We start from the raw sequence: 16,758 nt of genomic DNA, 5'->3' as shown, positions 1-16,758 counted from the left end.
AGCTGGTCTGGAAGAGCACAAACATCCATGTGAACTGCCAAAGGCGTGGTAAGCAGCCTTCAAGAGCTGCGAGTGGTCCCTGGCCAAGAACTAGAAGCTAGAAGGAAAACAGGGGGTCTCAGTCCTTGAGCTAACAACCAATGAGCTTGGAAGAGGTCCCAAGCCCTAGCCAACACTGCCTTCAGGCCAGTGAATACCTAAACAGAGAATCCAACCATGCTGTGCCTGCCTATCTGATCACTTGTCCTTCACCTTGGAAGAGATATCTCAACAGGCTCCAGACCACTGGACCCTTGGCATGGGCAGATCCCAATAGAGCTGGGGACCTGGAATCTTTAAATTCTGCTGAGCCTTCTTTACCAGGAGATGCAGCCCTTCTAACTGGGTTTGAAGAAGTTAATTTCCCTTTGCTGGGAGAGTTTTCTTGGTATACTGTAGACAAAGTATCCTAAGGCTTACGGACATTGGACTTCAAGCCCCACCATCAGACTCAAGGGTGACAGCATTACAAAGGCTATTTAATCAGCTCCCACAATTGCATAAGCTCAAATCTCTGTAACAAGTCCATATCCACGTATGTGAGTTTGTGTGTCCTAGAGCTTCTGCTTTTCTGGTTGGACCTTGACTAATGAAGCAGTCTCAGTGTCACTAATTTCATGTTAAGGATGTGTCCTTTTTTGCACAGGCCCTGGTGTCATCCTAATGTACCTTCCTCAATGTGTTATTACCTAACCAGTCAGGAAAAAAAGTTGCTCCCATCTTCCTTAATTTGGTACAAGAGATTGAAGATATATTAGGCAAATTTAATAAAATCACCATGAGTTAGCAGGCAACCCGGCCTTTATATGTTAAAAGAATAATGTGAGAAAGTCTATAATTTTTCTGCTCCAAAAAAAAAAAAAAAGTATAAATATTTCTTCATAAGTATTGTCTTGATATTTCCCATTTCACTTTGTCTCCTTTTTCTTAAGGAATGCAAATGTCTAGAAGGGAAACACAATTGCTATTGTTTAGGGCTTGTATGCAAGTGATAGAAACATGAACTAGCCTTAGTAGTCAGGATTCAGTCAGAGAAGCAGAGCCATGAAAGTTTTATGGGATTTATGATTAGAATTAGATCTTACACAAATGTGAAAAGAGCTGAAAGAGGGAAGCTCTAGAAGGACAGTCAGACCATTTAAGAAAGAGTCCCTAACTAGTCCTCATAGGCATGAGTGGATATGTAGGGACTTGTAGGGAAATCCAAGAAGGTAACTATTCCCTGTCTCAGTGGGATTCTGAAGGGGAAATTCAAGGAGAAATCTATGGGAAGATATTCCCTCTGCATAGCTACCATCTCTTAGGGTCTACAGTCAACTGTAGCATCTGTTCTGTTTAGAGGTGGGGGTAGGGGTGATCTGGGTCTCCTTTGGACAAGCAGGGCCTGCAGTCAAAATGATGAGCTGCACACAGTATGAAGGAGAGCAAGAATAAGTTGGGACCCACTGGCACCTCTGGATCTGTCTACCTAACCATGATGAAAGTAATGGTCTTTGGGAAGCAGATGTGGCTCAAGCAGTTGGGCTCCCATCTACCATATAGAAGGCCCAGGGTTCGATGCCCAGGGCCTCTTGGTGAAAGCAAGCTGGCCCATGCAGAGTGCTGGCCCATGCGGGAGTGCCGCTCCATGTGGGAGTGCCAGCCAATGTGGAGAGCTGGCACAGCAAGATGACACAACAAAAAAGACAGAGGAAAGGCAATAAGAGACATAGCAGAACAGGGAGCTGAGGTGGTACAAGAGAATGGTCACCTCTCTCCCACTCCGGGAGGTCCCAGGATCGGTTCCTGGAGCCACCTAATGAGAATACAAGCAGACACAGAAGAACACACAGCAAATGGACACAGAGAGCAGACACCAGGGTGGGGGGGTATAAATAAATAAATCTTAAAAAAAAAAAAAAGAAAGTAATGGCCTTTGCTTCACTTCCTCCATCCAAATCACACAAAAGTTCCTCTTTGGCCAACTTTACCCCAAAAACATAGCATAATCCAGCACACTACCAAAGAAAAAAGAAAAAAAATTATAAGGACTCTGAGGACAAGAATGTGGCTAGCTCTCAACAATAGTCAGAAACAGGAACTCAAGCATCTTCAAGCTCCCCCTGTGGCTACTGTCTCTAGTTCCTCTCTACTTACCCGCCCCTTGTCTAATCTGTCTCTTGGTAGACTGGCCTGTTTCCTTGCAGGAAATCTAACCATTAAAACAATCACATCTTATTTCTTACAGCTTCAGATGTGTTAACTGGAGAAAGACTGCTTGCTTTCTCTTTGCTATAACCAAGTACCACAGACAAGTTTGTTTAAATAATGGAAATTTATCGTCTCACCGTTTTGGAGGCTAGAAGTCCTGGTCAAGGTGTCAGCAGAGCTATGCTTCCTCTGAGGTCTGTAGGCATCTGGCAGTGACTGGAAATCCATGATGGTCCTTGGGTGGAATCACTCATAACTCTGCCTCCATCACATGGCATCTCTCAATCTATGTCCGAACTAACTCTCCGTTTAGGGACCCTTATCGTATTGGATTAGGGTCCAACCTAGTCCCATTTGCTTTCACTTCAACTAACAACATCTTCAAAGATCCTATTTCCAAACAGAGTCACATACACAGGACAGGGGTTAGGACTTAAACATATTATTTTGGGGGACGTAATTCAATCCATAACATAGATGGGTTGCCTCTTGGAGCCTAGTACAGGAAATTCAGAGATGGGACTCATTGGCCAGAGGGCTGGAGCACATTGTAACATCACTGCTCCTGCTGTACCACATGAATGGGGAAAGGAGAAACAGTTTCCAGAAAAAAGAGAGTGTTGAGCAAACAATCTCCTAGGTGCCCGCTGCATAGGGAAGGGTTTATTTATCAGTGCTTACAATACACTAGACTCTGGGAGGAAGAGATGTGATGTGGGGGCGTTTTCGGGACGTGGAGTTGTCCTCAGTGGTGCTGCGAGACAGTTACCGGACATTGTATTCCTCCCATAGTGCACTGGGTGGACCATGGGAGAGTGTGGGAGAGTGTGGGCTGTGGTGTGGACCATTGACCATGAGGTGCAGCAGTGCTCAGAGATGTATCCACCAAGTGCAATGAATGTTTCAGGATGATGGAGGAGGTTGTTGTTATGGGGGGAGGCGTGAGGTGAGGGGGGTGGGAGATATATGGGAACCTCATATTTTTTTAATGTAACATAAAAAAAAATAAAGATGAAAAAAAAAAAGAACTCCAATATTGATTACAAAAAAAAAAACCCAATACACTAGTCTCAAAGACAAGAGCTTTGCGTATATTATCACATTGAGTGCTTTTGTTAACCCTTTGAGGTTGCTATCATTATGGTCCCCATTCTTCATGTAAGGAAATCGAGGATAAATAGATTATACCCTGCCTAAGGTCACACAGCTAGTAAGTAGTAAGACTGACCCAGTTTCAGAGAATGTTCTTTGTACTGTACCAGGAGTTTCCAGGGTTCCTAAGAGTCCTGGTAGCTCTATTTGATCGTCATTATGTGGTGAAGTATCCCCAAACATTACATTCCAACAGAACTTACCATGATTTAAAGAAAGGCTTTAAGAACTCTATGCTGTATTTCACTGCCTTTGTTCTCATTTCACAGGTGGCAGAGATACAAAATAACTACCCAATGTACACATCAGGAAAAAAATCCCTGGCTCCTGGTAGGGCTCACTTCCCTCCTGCACACTGCCTTTGCGCCCTTGATCATCTACTGCAATGAAAATGATAAAGGCTTCTTTGAATGTCTTACTTGCAGCAAGAGAAAGTATGTGTTCATTCTCAAATACCTTCACTTTAGCATAATGAAAGCAAAATCCACACTTGATATAATCATGAAAATTGCTATTTATGCTACTTCAGGTTCATGAATCTTCTACCAGAAAGAAAGAGTAAAGCAAAATGAAACAGTTCAGAAGCTCATTATTAATTCTCCTCCAAGAATTTCATTAACTACTATTAATATATATTGAGCACTTGCTATATTATAAGGCACTGTGCCAGGCATAATGGATAAAAGGGAATGTGTAGGACCCGTTCAAGCCTTTTAAACGCTGGTTGAAATTTCCAGGAAGATGGAGGATTAGGGAGACAGAGAGATCACTTCTCCCCTAGAAAAATAGCTAAAGGACAGGCGGAGACTGTCTTGAGGGCTGTTCTGGAGCTTAGGACACCAGAGAAAGGCTAGACACTACCCATAAGAGAGAGGAGCAAAGGAAAGGAATCTCAGCTGGCTGGAACAATCTTGTGAGTAAAGCTACAGCAGCAGCTGCTGGCGCCATTCCCCAATCCTTGCAATAAACTGAAGCAGGTCCTCCAGCCCCTGGCAGGTGACTATAGACTAAGGGGGTTGCAGGGGATCGTCTTCCCCAAGAGAGGGGAGAGGGAGAGACATAGGCTATAAGAAATTAAGATTTTAGCCAGCCAACTTGATCTGTTGCATTGGAGGGGTTGCACACTTCCAGACCCAGTGAGGCTCATTGCACAGGCACTGGCCCACCACATGGGCACTCACACAGGCACTTGGCTCACCACATGGATACTCGGCTTGCCATGCAGTCACTTGCACGGGCACTTGGCTCACTGTGTGGGCACTCACTTGCTGCGCAGGCACTGGCTTGCCATGCAGGCACACTTTCTCTTCTTCTTCACCAGGAAGCCCCAGGGATTGAACCCAGGTCCTCCCATATAATAGGTGGAGGCCCCATCACCCGAGCCACATCCACTTACCTACCAGTGTTCTTTGATTCTTGGTTCAACTTGTTCTAGATATTTAGGATTGCCCCCTTTTAACTTCCAGACCCGGTGAAGCCATGACATTGTTTGTCCTGAGAGCTGTCAGGGGCTAAAGATAATCTCCCAATTGCCTGGGTTGGTTGCTGAGGACTCAGAAGGAGGGAGGTTGTGGGGGATCAAGGGAGGAGAACAGTTTCTGAGAAAGTTTGTTGGCGAGCTCCCCCACCCCCTCGGAAGACATTGCAATCAGGTGCCTTACCGCTGCCCTCTACAAGTGCCTTGGAAAATGCCCTGCACCCCATTACTGGCTCTTAACTCTGCTTTGAGCAGTTAAAAGGGGGAAATCCTAAATATCTAGAACAAATTCCAGTGAATCCTAGAGGAGAAAGACGAGAAGAGAAGACAAAGAGAAATATATACAGAGGATCATGCAGCGAATGGACAAGACAGCAAAAACAGCAGGGCAAGGGAGGGGTAGGGGAAGAGAAAAACGGAAAGAACACTGGTAGCACACAGCTAATTAAAAGTAAATCTCCCCGGCCCCAGGGGGGTGACGCTGCACCGGGGGCACTGGACAGAACACGAAAACGGGGCTCCCGTCAGGTCAGTGCCATCGCCAAAGGACCCAGGAGCCCAGACAGGGATGCGGCTTTCTCTCCGGGTTTTACTTCTGGGGGGGCCGGGGGAGCAGGCCGGGGCGGGTGATGGGGTTTCCCGGGAGGATCGGGCGGCCTGGAGCCCAAGTCCAGGCAGACGGCCAGGCTCTGCCCCCGGCCTCGGCGGAGATGGATCCGTCCCGGGCAGATCCCGGCCAAGCCAGGACTTTCCAAAATGCAAGTCACACGGAGGTGGGCCGTTCCTTTATTTCTGGGTGCTTTTATTTTTTCTCCCTTGAAGTGTGCTCTTTATTTTGTTCAACTTAATAAATGTTTTGAAAATGTTTCTGCCAAACAGGGCTCCTTTCTGAAGCAAATGAAAGTTTTCGCTAACCCGGAAAGATCAGGTCATGCTCAGAAGCCGGGCAGTGTGAGGCTTTTGTGGAATGGGTGCCGTGGAGCGCCTTTCCCAGCGGGGTGGGAGGGCTGCGTGGGCTATTCTTTTTTCATTGACACAGTTAGACCAAAGGGCATTTGTCGGTGTCCTCTAGTTAGTTAGATACAAATCTCCTTCAGGGCTTGTTTTTGTTTCTTCTGGTGGAGTTTAAAAAGGTCAAAACTAAAGGAAATTTTGTGAAAAGAGATGTGATTTGCTGAAGTCACTTGGTGCTTGGATATTGAAGAAGCTCTTAACGTGTCTAAAGACGGTGCATTTTGCTGTCAGGTTTTAAAATCAGGGTATATAATATGCTCTGAGCTATTCATTTAAAATATTAAAAATGATTTTTGGTGTTCTGGATTTGTAGAAAATTCCAGAAGACTCCTAAATTCTTAGGCAGATTTACTCACAGGGCATGCACAATCGCTATTCAGAGGCTGCCAGTTTGGGCAGTTTTTACTCAGAGTGGAGGTTAGTGTTTTGAGGTGGGGTGGAGGTGGCACGGGTCAGAGAGAGATTCCTGCTCACGCCGTGCTCAGTGAATTTTAATTACTTGGCTTTGCAGAGGAATTGTGTAATTTCCATTTTGTGTCTCTTTCAACTGTAGTAAACCCCTAGAATCAAAATTTAGAATCATAAAAAGTGACAGAGTATTTCAGCTGGCTTTTCATATGTTGCCCATTTATTTTGCCAAAATGCTTGTGAGCATTTCTTTAAAACACTGAACATTCAAATGATTACTGGACAAATTCCAGCCAATATCTAGGGCTTTTTGATGTGCAATATTATGGTGGCTTTTTGTTTGTTAAAAGTAAATCTCTAGGCAAGAGAGAGAAACTGAACATCAGGGTAAGCTCAACAACATAATTTACCTAATTCGATGCCTAGACATCAGCAAAAAATTATAAGCCAGACAAAGAAAAAGGAAGATATGACTCAAGCAAATGAATAAATCAAAGCTTTAGACAAGACACAGATCTTGAAACAATTAATCAATGAGATTCACACAAATCCCCTAAATTAAACCATGGAGTTGAAGGAAGACATGGGTAAAGAAATAAAAGATGTTAAGAAGACACTGACAGAGCAAAAAGAAAAATTTGAAACCTTGGATAAAAAAATAAGAGCTTATGGGAATGAAAGACACAATGATTGAAGTTAAAAATACAAAACAATAGAGGCATATGTATTAGTCAGCCATATGGGTGCTGATGCAAAATACCAGAAGCCTGCCAACTTGCATAAAGGGTATTTATTTGGGGTAAGAGCTTACAGATACCAGGTCATAAAGCATAAGTTACTTCCCTCAACAAAGTTTATTTCTGTGTGTTGGAGCAAGATGGCTGGCAATGTCTGCCAGGGTTCAGGCTTCCTGGATTCCTCTCTTCCCAGGTCTTGCTTCTCTCTGGGTTCAGGTCCCCTGTTTTCTACACAAGGTCAGCTGTAGACTACCAGGCAAACAACTCTGTCTCTCTCCCCAGGGTTTCTGCCATGTTTAAGGAGCCATCTCTGTTCTTCTGTGTTCTTTTCCTGGCTCAGGTCCTCTCTTTCCAGGGATTGCTTCTCTTTCCTCTGTGTGCTTACATCCCAGGGCTTCAGCTCAAGACTGCAGCATCAAACTCCAAATCAAAATTCCAACATCAAAATGCTTCTAACTCTGTCCCTTGCCATGTCCCCTTGGTGGGTGGGGACTCAACACCCTACTGACGTGGCCCAATCAAAGCCCTAATCATAATTTAATCACACCCAGGTATGGACCAGTTTACAAACATAATCCAATATCTATTTTTGGAATTCATAACTCTATCAAACTGCTACAGCATATAACAGCATATATGAAATAATGGAATAGAGAATCAGCAATGTAGAGGATAGAACAACTGAAATTGAAAAGAGAGAAGAACAGTGAGAGAAAAGAATGGAAAAAATTCAGCAGGGGCTCAGGGAGTTGAATGACAACACAAAACACACTGACATATGTGTTATGGGAGTTCCAGGAGACTAGAAGAAAAGGGGTAGAAAGAGTATTTGAGGAAATAATGGCTGAAAATTTCCCAGCTCTCATGGAAGACGTGAATATACATGTCCAGCTGTTTGCAGTTCCTAAAGAAGTTGATATAGACTTGCCACGTGACCCTGCAATACCACTACTGTGTATATACCCAGAAGAACTGAGAGCAGTGACAGGAATAGACATCTGCACACTGATGTTCATAGTGACATTATTCACAATTGCCAAAAGTTGGAAGCTACCCAGGTGTCCATCAATAGATGAATGGATAAATAAATTGTGGTCTATTCACACGATGGCATATTATGCAGCTGTAAGAAAAAATGAAGTCATAAAACATATGACAACATGGATGAACCTGAAAGACATTATGTTAAACAAAGCAATCTGGACACAAAAGGACAAATACTGTATGATTGTGCTACTGTGAACCAAATATATTGTGTAACATATTGTATGACTCAAAAAAAATTTATATGTATCCAGTACATTTAAATGAGAAACGTATGTTTTTATTTAACTGTTTTCCTTTTAGTTATTAAGTGTTTATATTTTAAATTATTAAATGTACAAAATAAAGCTAAAAATGCAAAAAAAAAAAAAGGTTTTCTTTTTTATTGTACTTACTCAGTATAGCAGTTTGATATAATCGATGAATTCCAAAAAGAAATATTGATTATGTTTGTAATCTGATCTGTACCTGGGCACGATTGAGTTATCACTAGGGTGTGGAGTCCCCACCCAGTCCCCACCCCTTGGTGGGTGGAGACTCACAGATAAAGGCATGGCAAAGGACAGAGTTGGAGCTTTTAATGCAGGGATTTCAATGTTAAAGTTTGATGCCAAAGACCGGGGAAGTCAGCACACAGAGGAAAGGGAAGCCAGCCCCAGGCAGGAAGGAACTTGAAGCCAGAGTAAAGCAAGCCCCAGGAACATAGGAACCCAGGAAGCCTGAACCCTTGCAGACACTGGCAGCCATCTTGCTCCAAATAGACTTTGGTAGGGACTAACTTATGCTTTATGGCCTGGTATCTGTCAGATCCTACCCCAAATAAATATCCTTTATAAAAACCAAACAATTTCTGGTATTTTGTACCAGCACCCCTTTGGTTGACTAATACACTCAGCAAAATAAAAAGATAGCTATACTATGTCTATCTTCAAAAAGGGGAAAAATAAAATAAAATAAAAAATATATATATATATATATATATACTTGTCCAGGAAGCACAGGATACTCCAATAAGAATAAATCCAAATAGTCCTACCCCAAGACACATAATATTCAGAATGCCAAATGCCAAAGATTGACAGAAAAAAAATGAAAGGAGCAAGGGATAAGTAAAACATCATACAAGGGATATCCAGTAAGACTTAGTGCAGATTTCTACTTGTAAAAATCACAGAGATGAGAAGGCAGTGGTATGATATAATTAGGATACTGAAAGAGAAAAACTGGCAGCCAAGAATTCTTTATCCAGCAAAACTATCCTTTAAATATGACTGTAAATTTAAAATATACACAGAAAACAGAAACAAAAATAATTTGTAAGCGAGAATCCAGTTCTTCAAGCATAACTAAAAGGAATTCTGCAGCCAGAAGAGAAAAGACAAGAGAAAGAGGTATAGAAAAGAGTACAGAAGTGAATACTATCAGCAAGGGTAACCAAAAGGGTAAAAAGACAGACAAAAATAAGATGTGATATATGAAACTCAAAGGATAAAATGGTTGATGTAAGTGACACCTTTACAGCAATAACACTGAATGTTAATGGGTTACACACCCCAATCAAAAGATATAGGTGGAGGGAAGCAAATGTGGCTCAAGCAATTGGGCTCCCATCTACCATGTAGAAGGTCCAGGGTTCGATACCCAGGGCCTCCTGGTGAAGGCAAGCTGGCCCACCCAGCAAGCTGGCCTGTGTGGAATGCTGCCCCACGCAGGAGTGCTGCCCCACACAGGAGTGCTGGCCCACACAGAGGGCTGGTCCATGTGGAGAGCTGGTGCAGCAAGATAATGCAACAAAAAGAGACACAGGAGAGACAATAAGAGATGCAGCAGACCAAGTAGCTGAGGTGGCGCAAGAGAATGATTGCCTCTCTCCCAATCCAGAAGGTCCCAGGATTCCCTAGTGAACTAATGAGAATATAAGCAGACACAGAACACACAGCTAATGGACACAGAGAGCAGACAACAGGGAGGGGGGAATAAATAAATAAATCTTTAAAAAAAAAAAGACATAGGTGAAGCAGATATGGCTCAAACAGTTGAACACCCACCTCCCACATGGGAGGTCCCAGGTTCAGTTTCCAATGTGTCCTAAAGAATACAAACAAACAAATAGCAAAAACAATAAGCAGGGAAGTGGACTTGGCCCAGTGGATAGGGCGTCCATCTACCACACGGGCGGTCCGCGGTTCAAACCCTGGGCCTCCTTAACCCATGTAGAGCTGGCCCATGCACAGTGTTGATCCACACAAGGAGTGCCATGCCACGCAGGGGTGTCCCCTGTGTAGGGGAGCCCCACGTGCAAGGAGTGCGCCCCATAAGAAAAGCCGCCCAGCACAAAAGAAAGTTCAGCCTGCCCAGGAATGGTGCCGCACACACGGAGAGCTGACAAAGCAAGATGACGCAACAAAAGAAACACAGATTCCCATGCTGCTGACAACAACAGAAGCAGACAAAGAAAAACATGCAGCAAATAGACACACAGAACATACACCTGCGGAGGGGGGGCAGCAAGGGGAGAGAAATAAAATAAATCTTAAAAAAAAAAACAAAAACAAGCAGATGAGAAAAAATGAGCAGACAATGAGCAAAAAAAATGAGCAAGACAACAAGAAGCAAAAACGAAAACGAAAACAAAAAACAAGCAGGGAGCAGATGTGACTCAAGCAGTTAAGTGCCCATCTCCCACATGGGAGGTCCTGAGTTTGGTTCCCAGTGCCTTCTAAAGAAAAAAAGACAATGAACAGATAATGAGCTTAAACAATGAGGAAAAAACAATGAGCAAAAACAATGAGCAAACCAACAAGGGAGCCATCTTGGGGCAGGGGAGGAGTGGGAAGACATAGACTGGCAGAATGGATAAGAAACTATGGGCAATCCATATGCAGTCTGTAGGAGACTCATCTTAAACCCAAGGATGCAAATAGACTGAAAGTTGGAAAAAGATATTTCATGCATACAGTAACCAAAAGAGAGCAGGGGTAGCTATACTGCTATAGGACAAAACAGACTTTAAATGCAAAAAGTAATGAGAAGTAGAAGGTCATTAAATATTAATAAAAGGGGTGGGGAAGCGGTTGTGGCTTAACTGATAGAGCATCTGCCTACCACATGGGAGGTCCAGGGTTCAAACCCAGGACCTCCTGACCCATGTGGTGAGCTGGCCCACGTGCAGTGCTGCCGCATGTAAGGAGTGCCATGCCACACATGGGTGTCTCCCACGCAGGGGTGCCCCACACAAAAGGAATGCATGCCGCAAGGAAAGCCACCCTGAGTGAAAAAAGCGCAGCCCACCCAGGAGTGGCACAGCACACACAGAGAGCTGATGCAGCAAGATGATGCAACAACAACAAAAAAAAGTGACACAGTTTCCTGGTGCCACATGACAAGAATGCAAGCAGACACAGAAGAACACAGAGCAAATGGACACAGAGAGCAGACAATATGGGGGAAAGGGAGAGAAATAAATAAAATAAAATTTTAAATAAATAAAAGGGATGATCTACCAGAAAGGAGTCATAAATATCTATGCATCTGTGATGGTTAGGCTGTTGTGTCAACTCAGCCAGGTAATTGTGCCCAGTTGTTTGGTCAGGCAAGCAGTGGGCTAACTATAATACAAAGGCATTTATGGACTTTAGTCACCATTGACCTTACTGCAGTGGTAAATCGTAGACAACAGGTTATAATTACATCAGTCAGGGAGATTGCCATCACCAATGAGTGATGTTTAACCCAATCAGTTGCATCCCTTAAAAGGGGAAGTGATTCCAGCACTGAGAGAGAATTTCCCAGCTCATCTTTGGACAGCCAACATCTCCCAGATCTTGTCAAGAATCTTCATTGGACTTTCATCAGAGCTCCTGGTTGCAGCCTGCCTTTGGAACCTGGACTTGTGCATCCCCATGGCTGCATGAGAGACTCCAATAAATCTCTCATTATTGGCAGATATTCCTTGTTGACTCTGTTTCCCTAGAGAACCCTGACTAATACAGCATCTAACCAAGGTTCCCCAAAATAAATGAGGCAAACTCTGGCAAAACTGAAAGGAGAAATAGACATCTCTACAGTAATAACCAGAGATTTAAATATACCACTCACATCAATAGATAGAACAACTAGACAGAAGACCAACAGAGAAACAGAGAACTTGAACAATATGTTAAACAAGCTGGACCTGGTAGACATATCCAGGACATTGCACCCCTACTGGCAGACTATACATTCTTCTCAAGTGGTCATGGATCTTTCTCCAGGATAGACCACATGTTGGACAACAAAACAGCTCTCAATAAATTTAAGAAGATTGAAATTATAGAAAGCACCTTCTCTAATCATACTGGAATGAAGCCGGAAATCAATAATAGGCAGAAAAGAGGGAAATTTGCAAATATATGTGTTGTGGAATTTAAGAGAAGTTCAATTATTTGAGTATAGAGAGGCCAGGACTCAGGAATGATTTTGAGAAGGAAAAATGGTTTATTGACCGCCGGCCGGACTCGGGAGCTTTCAGTTTGAATCCCGAGCCCTGAACAAGATTTTCAAACGTCTTTTATACAGAGAGAAAAGGCCAAATGGTCCCTTTGTTTCAGTTCTCAATAGGCTTCAATTAGCATATATCTTCCACATCTTAGGTAAGCTTTTAGCATGGACTCCAGACATTCTAAGATAAGCCTTTAGCGTATTTGGTTTTTGCATTTCCCCTAAATACTTAAAGTTTATAGCCCTTGCATTGTTAAACATTTCTTGGGACTGGAGCAGCTGCCAGTCCCTAAGGGCAGGACTGCAGCCTCTTACCGTTCCACACCCACAAGTCAAACAACTTAGTTATCTCTGAAGAGACAAAGAGCCTTCCACCCATAGCCCACATCATATGGAGGCCAAAGAACACATTATTACCACATGGGAGGTCCCTGGTTTGGTTCCCAGTTTCTCCTAAAGAAACAAGGAAGATTAACAGACAGACAGAGCAAGTGCAAACAATGAGGGAGTGGGGAGAAATAAATGAATTAAATTAATCTTAAAAAAAAAAAACATGGTATACAGTGAAGGCAATGCTGAGAGGGAAATTTATAGCCCTAAATGCATATATTAAAAAAGAAAGAGCTAAAATCAAAGACATAATTAACACCTGGAGAAACCAGAAAAAGAATAGCAAACCAACCCCAAAGCAAATAGAAAAAAATAACAAAGATTACAGCAAAAATAAATGAAACTGAGAAAAAAAATAGAGAAAATCAACAAATCCAAAAGCTTGTTTTGAGAGGACCAATAAAATTGACAAACCCTTGGCTAGACTAACAATGAAAAATAGAGAGAAGAGGTAAATAAATAAAATCAGGAATGAGAGAGGGGATATCATGATTGACCCCACAGAAATATAAAGGATCCTAAGAGGAATACACTGATAAGAAAGTGTATGGCAACACATTAGACAACTTAAATGAAAAGGACAATTCCCTAGAAATGCAAAAAAAACCTACACTGACTCTACAAGAAATACAGGAACTCAACAAACCAACCACAAATAAAGAGATTGAATCAATCAAAAATATTCCAAAAAAGAAATGCTCAGGACAATTTCTTGGTGAATCTACTAAACATTTACAGTAGAATTAATAACAATACTGTTTAAACTCTTACAAAAAAAAATTGAAAAGGAGGGAAAATTATCCAACCCATTTTATGAAACCAACATCACCCTAATACCAAAGCCAATTACAGACCAATCTCTCTAATGAATATAGATGCAAAAATTCTCAAAAAAAATTTGCAAATCGAATCCAACAGCATATTAAGAGAATTATACCTCACAATCAAGTAGGTTTTATTTCTGGTATGCAAGACTGGTTCAACATAAAAAAATCAATTAGCATAATACACCACATTAACAAATCAAAGGAAAAAAAAACACATGATCTTCTCAATTGATGCCGAAAAGGCATTTGGCAAAATTCAGCACTCTTTCTTGATAAAAAAAAAAAAAACCTCAAAAGATAGGAATAGAAGGAAAGCTCCTCAACATAATGAGGGTATATATGAAAATCCCATAGCCAGCATCATACTCAATGGGGTGAGGGTGAAAGCTTTCCCTGTAAGATCAGGAATAAGACAAGAATGCCCACTGTCACCCCTGCTACTAAACACTATGCTAGAAATTCTAGTTAGAGCAATTAGGCAAGAAAAAGCAATAAAAGGCATCTAAATTGGGAAAGAGGATATAAAACGCTCACTATTCACAGATAACACGGTCATATATTTAGGAAGTTCCAAAATATCTACAACAAAGCTTTTAGATTTAATAAATGAGTTCAGCAAAGTGTCAGGATACAAGATCCGCCTCTTTTCCCCTTTGTGCGACGGCTTTGTGAGGGTGGAGATGCACGCGCTGTCCTTCACCGGATGCCTGCCGTGGAGCACGCCACCTGAGCCAAGGGAGACCCCAGGTTACAGCGCCCCGCGCCGTTTTTCCTTTACCGTCTCGTGCAGGTCCCTGAACCCTGCAGGCGAGTCCCAGCACCACGAGGGGGTTTTGGCGTGAAGACCTCTGTCGGTGTGTTATCTTTGAATAAAGTGTGAGAGTTTTGGTCACCCAGCCAGGGGCGGTATTGTTCCTGGAGATTGCATTAATTTGAAGCCTGAGGCCCTAATGTTTGGAATTTACCTGCCTGGAGAAGTGCTGTCAAGTGGCTTAGACACGTAGCAGTGATGGCAAGCTGTGTCAAGAAGCGGAGAGCCAAGCATCTTCTCTGGCTGCTGTGGTGGGTGTCCTCCGTTTGGGCTCCCGCCCCAGAGTGGGAATGGATTAGCCCCAGCTGTTCCCTGAGGACTCTTTAATGCCTCCCCTCCGCTTGACTCCTCCCTGCCCATCCAGCACAGGGTTTTTTTGCTAGTTGCCTGCAGGAGTTTTTTTCCTTCTTTATTATAGAAGTTCTGCATTTAGAGAATAATTGTGCATAAAATACAGGACTCGCATATACACACAATTACCTTGCATTGGTGTAGAACATTTGTTACAATTGGTGGTAGCACATTTTTTTTAAAGACATCAATTTTATTGACACATATTAATAAAGTATATAATTCACCCAAAGTGTATAATCAGTGGTATTTGGTATAAGCACATAGTTGTTCATTCATCACCTCAATCATCATTTGAACATTTTCATTATTTCAACAATAATAACAAACAAAAACCAGACAAATAAAGAAGAAAATTCTTCACCTCTTGATCTCTCTATACGATAGCACCTTTTTATATAATTGTGCTATTAACTACAGCGGTTATTAACTTTGGCCACAGGGTTCTAACACATGTTCCTTTAATAAAGTTTCAGGATCTTGCTGACACATAGAATGCACTGTCTGGAATTTGGCTGATTCAGAGAGCTTTCCTCTTATCTGTACAAGCACCAGGACTTGATTGGACAAAACTGCTGTAAAATTTTCATGTCAAAGAAGACAACTCAAGGAGTCAACATTAACTTTTTTTTTTAAAGATTTACTTATTTATTTTATATTTATCCCCACCCCCACCCCCACCCCCCCCCCGCCATTGTCTGCTCTCTGTGTCCAATCGCTACATGTTCTTCTGTGTCCACTTGCATTCTTGTTCGCAGCACCAGGAATCTTGTGTCTCTTTTTGTTGCGTCATCTTGCTGCATCAACTCTCTCTGTGTGCAGCGCCACTCCTGAGCAGGTTGTGCTTTTTTCATGTGGGGCACACTCCTTGCGCAAGGGGCTCCCCTACACAGGGGACACCCCCATGTGGCACGGCACTCCGTACGCACATCAGCACTTCACATGGGCCAGCTCACCACATGGGTCAGGAGGCCCTGGGTTTGAACCCTGGACCTCCCATATGGTAGGCGGACGCTCTATCTGTTGATCCAAATCTGCTTCCCAACATTAACTTTTTTAATATTTGTCTTATATATGTGTCTGATTCCAGTATGTGGGTTCCAATAAAAATGGTTTAAAGCAAAAAAAATAAAATAATTTAAAAAAGGATACAAGATCACCATGCAAAACTCAGTAGCATATCTATACACTAGTAATGAGCAAGCTGAGGAGGAAGTCAAGAAAAAAAATTCCATTGACAATAGCAACAAAAAGACTCAAATATCTAGGAATTATTTTAACCAATACTGTAAAGGATCTGTATTCTGAAAACTACAATAAATTGCTGAAAGAAATCAAAGAAGACCTAAACAAATGGAAGGACATTCCATGTTCATGAATTGGAAGACTAAACTTCTTGAAGATACCAATTTTATCCAACATGATTCATAGATTCAGTGCAATACCAATCAAAATTCCAACAGCCTACTTTACAGAAATAGAAAAGTAAATTACCAAATTTATTTGGAAGGGATAGAGGTCCTGAATAGCCAAAAATGTCCGAAAAAAAGAACGAGTTGGAGGACTTATGCTCCCTGACCTTGAAGTGTATTATAATGCACAGTCGTCAAAACAGCATGGTATCAGCATATAAATAGACACATTGATCAGTGGAATCAATCTGAGAGTTTAAAAATAGACCCACACCTCTATGGTTAACTGATTTTTCATATGCCTACCAAATCCACTTTTCTGGGAGAGGAAAGACTCTTCAAAAAATGGTGCTGGGAGAACTGGATATCCATATCCAAAAGATTGAAAGAGGACCCTTATCTTACTTTCCGTACAAGAATCAACTCA

This window comes from Dasypus novemcinctus, chromosome 1 (assembly GCF_030445035.2).
Source record: "Dasypus novemcinctus isolate mDasNov1 chromosome 1, mDasNov1.1.hap2, whole genome shotgun sequence".
In the NCBI taxonomy this organism is placed as follows: Eukaryota; Metazoa; Chordata; class Mammalia; order Cingulata; family Dasypodidae; genus Dasypus; species Dasypus novemcinctus.
Note: the sequence above shows the minus strand (reverse complement) of the source record.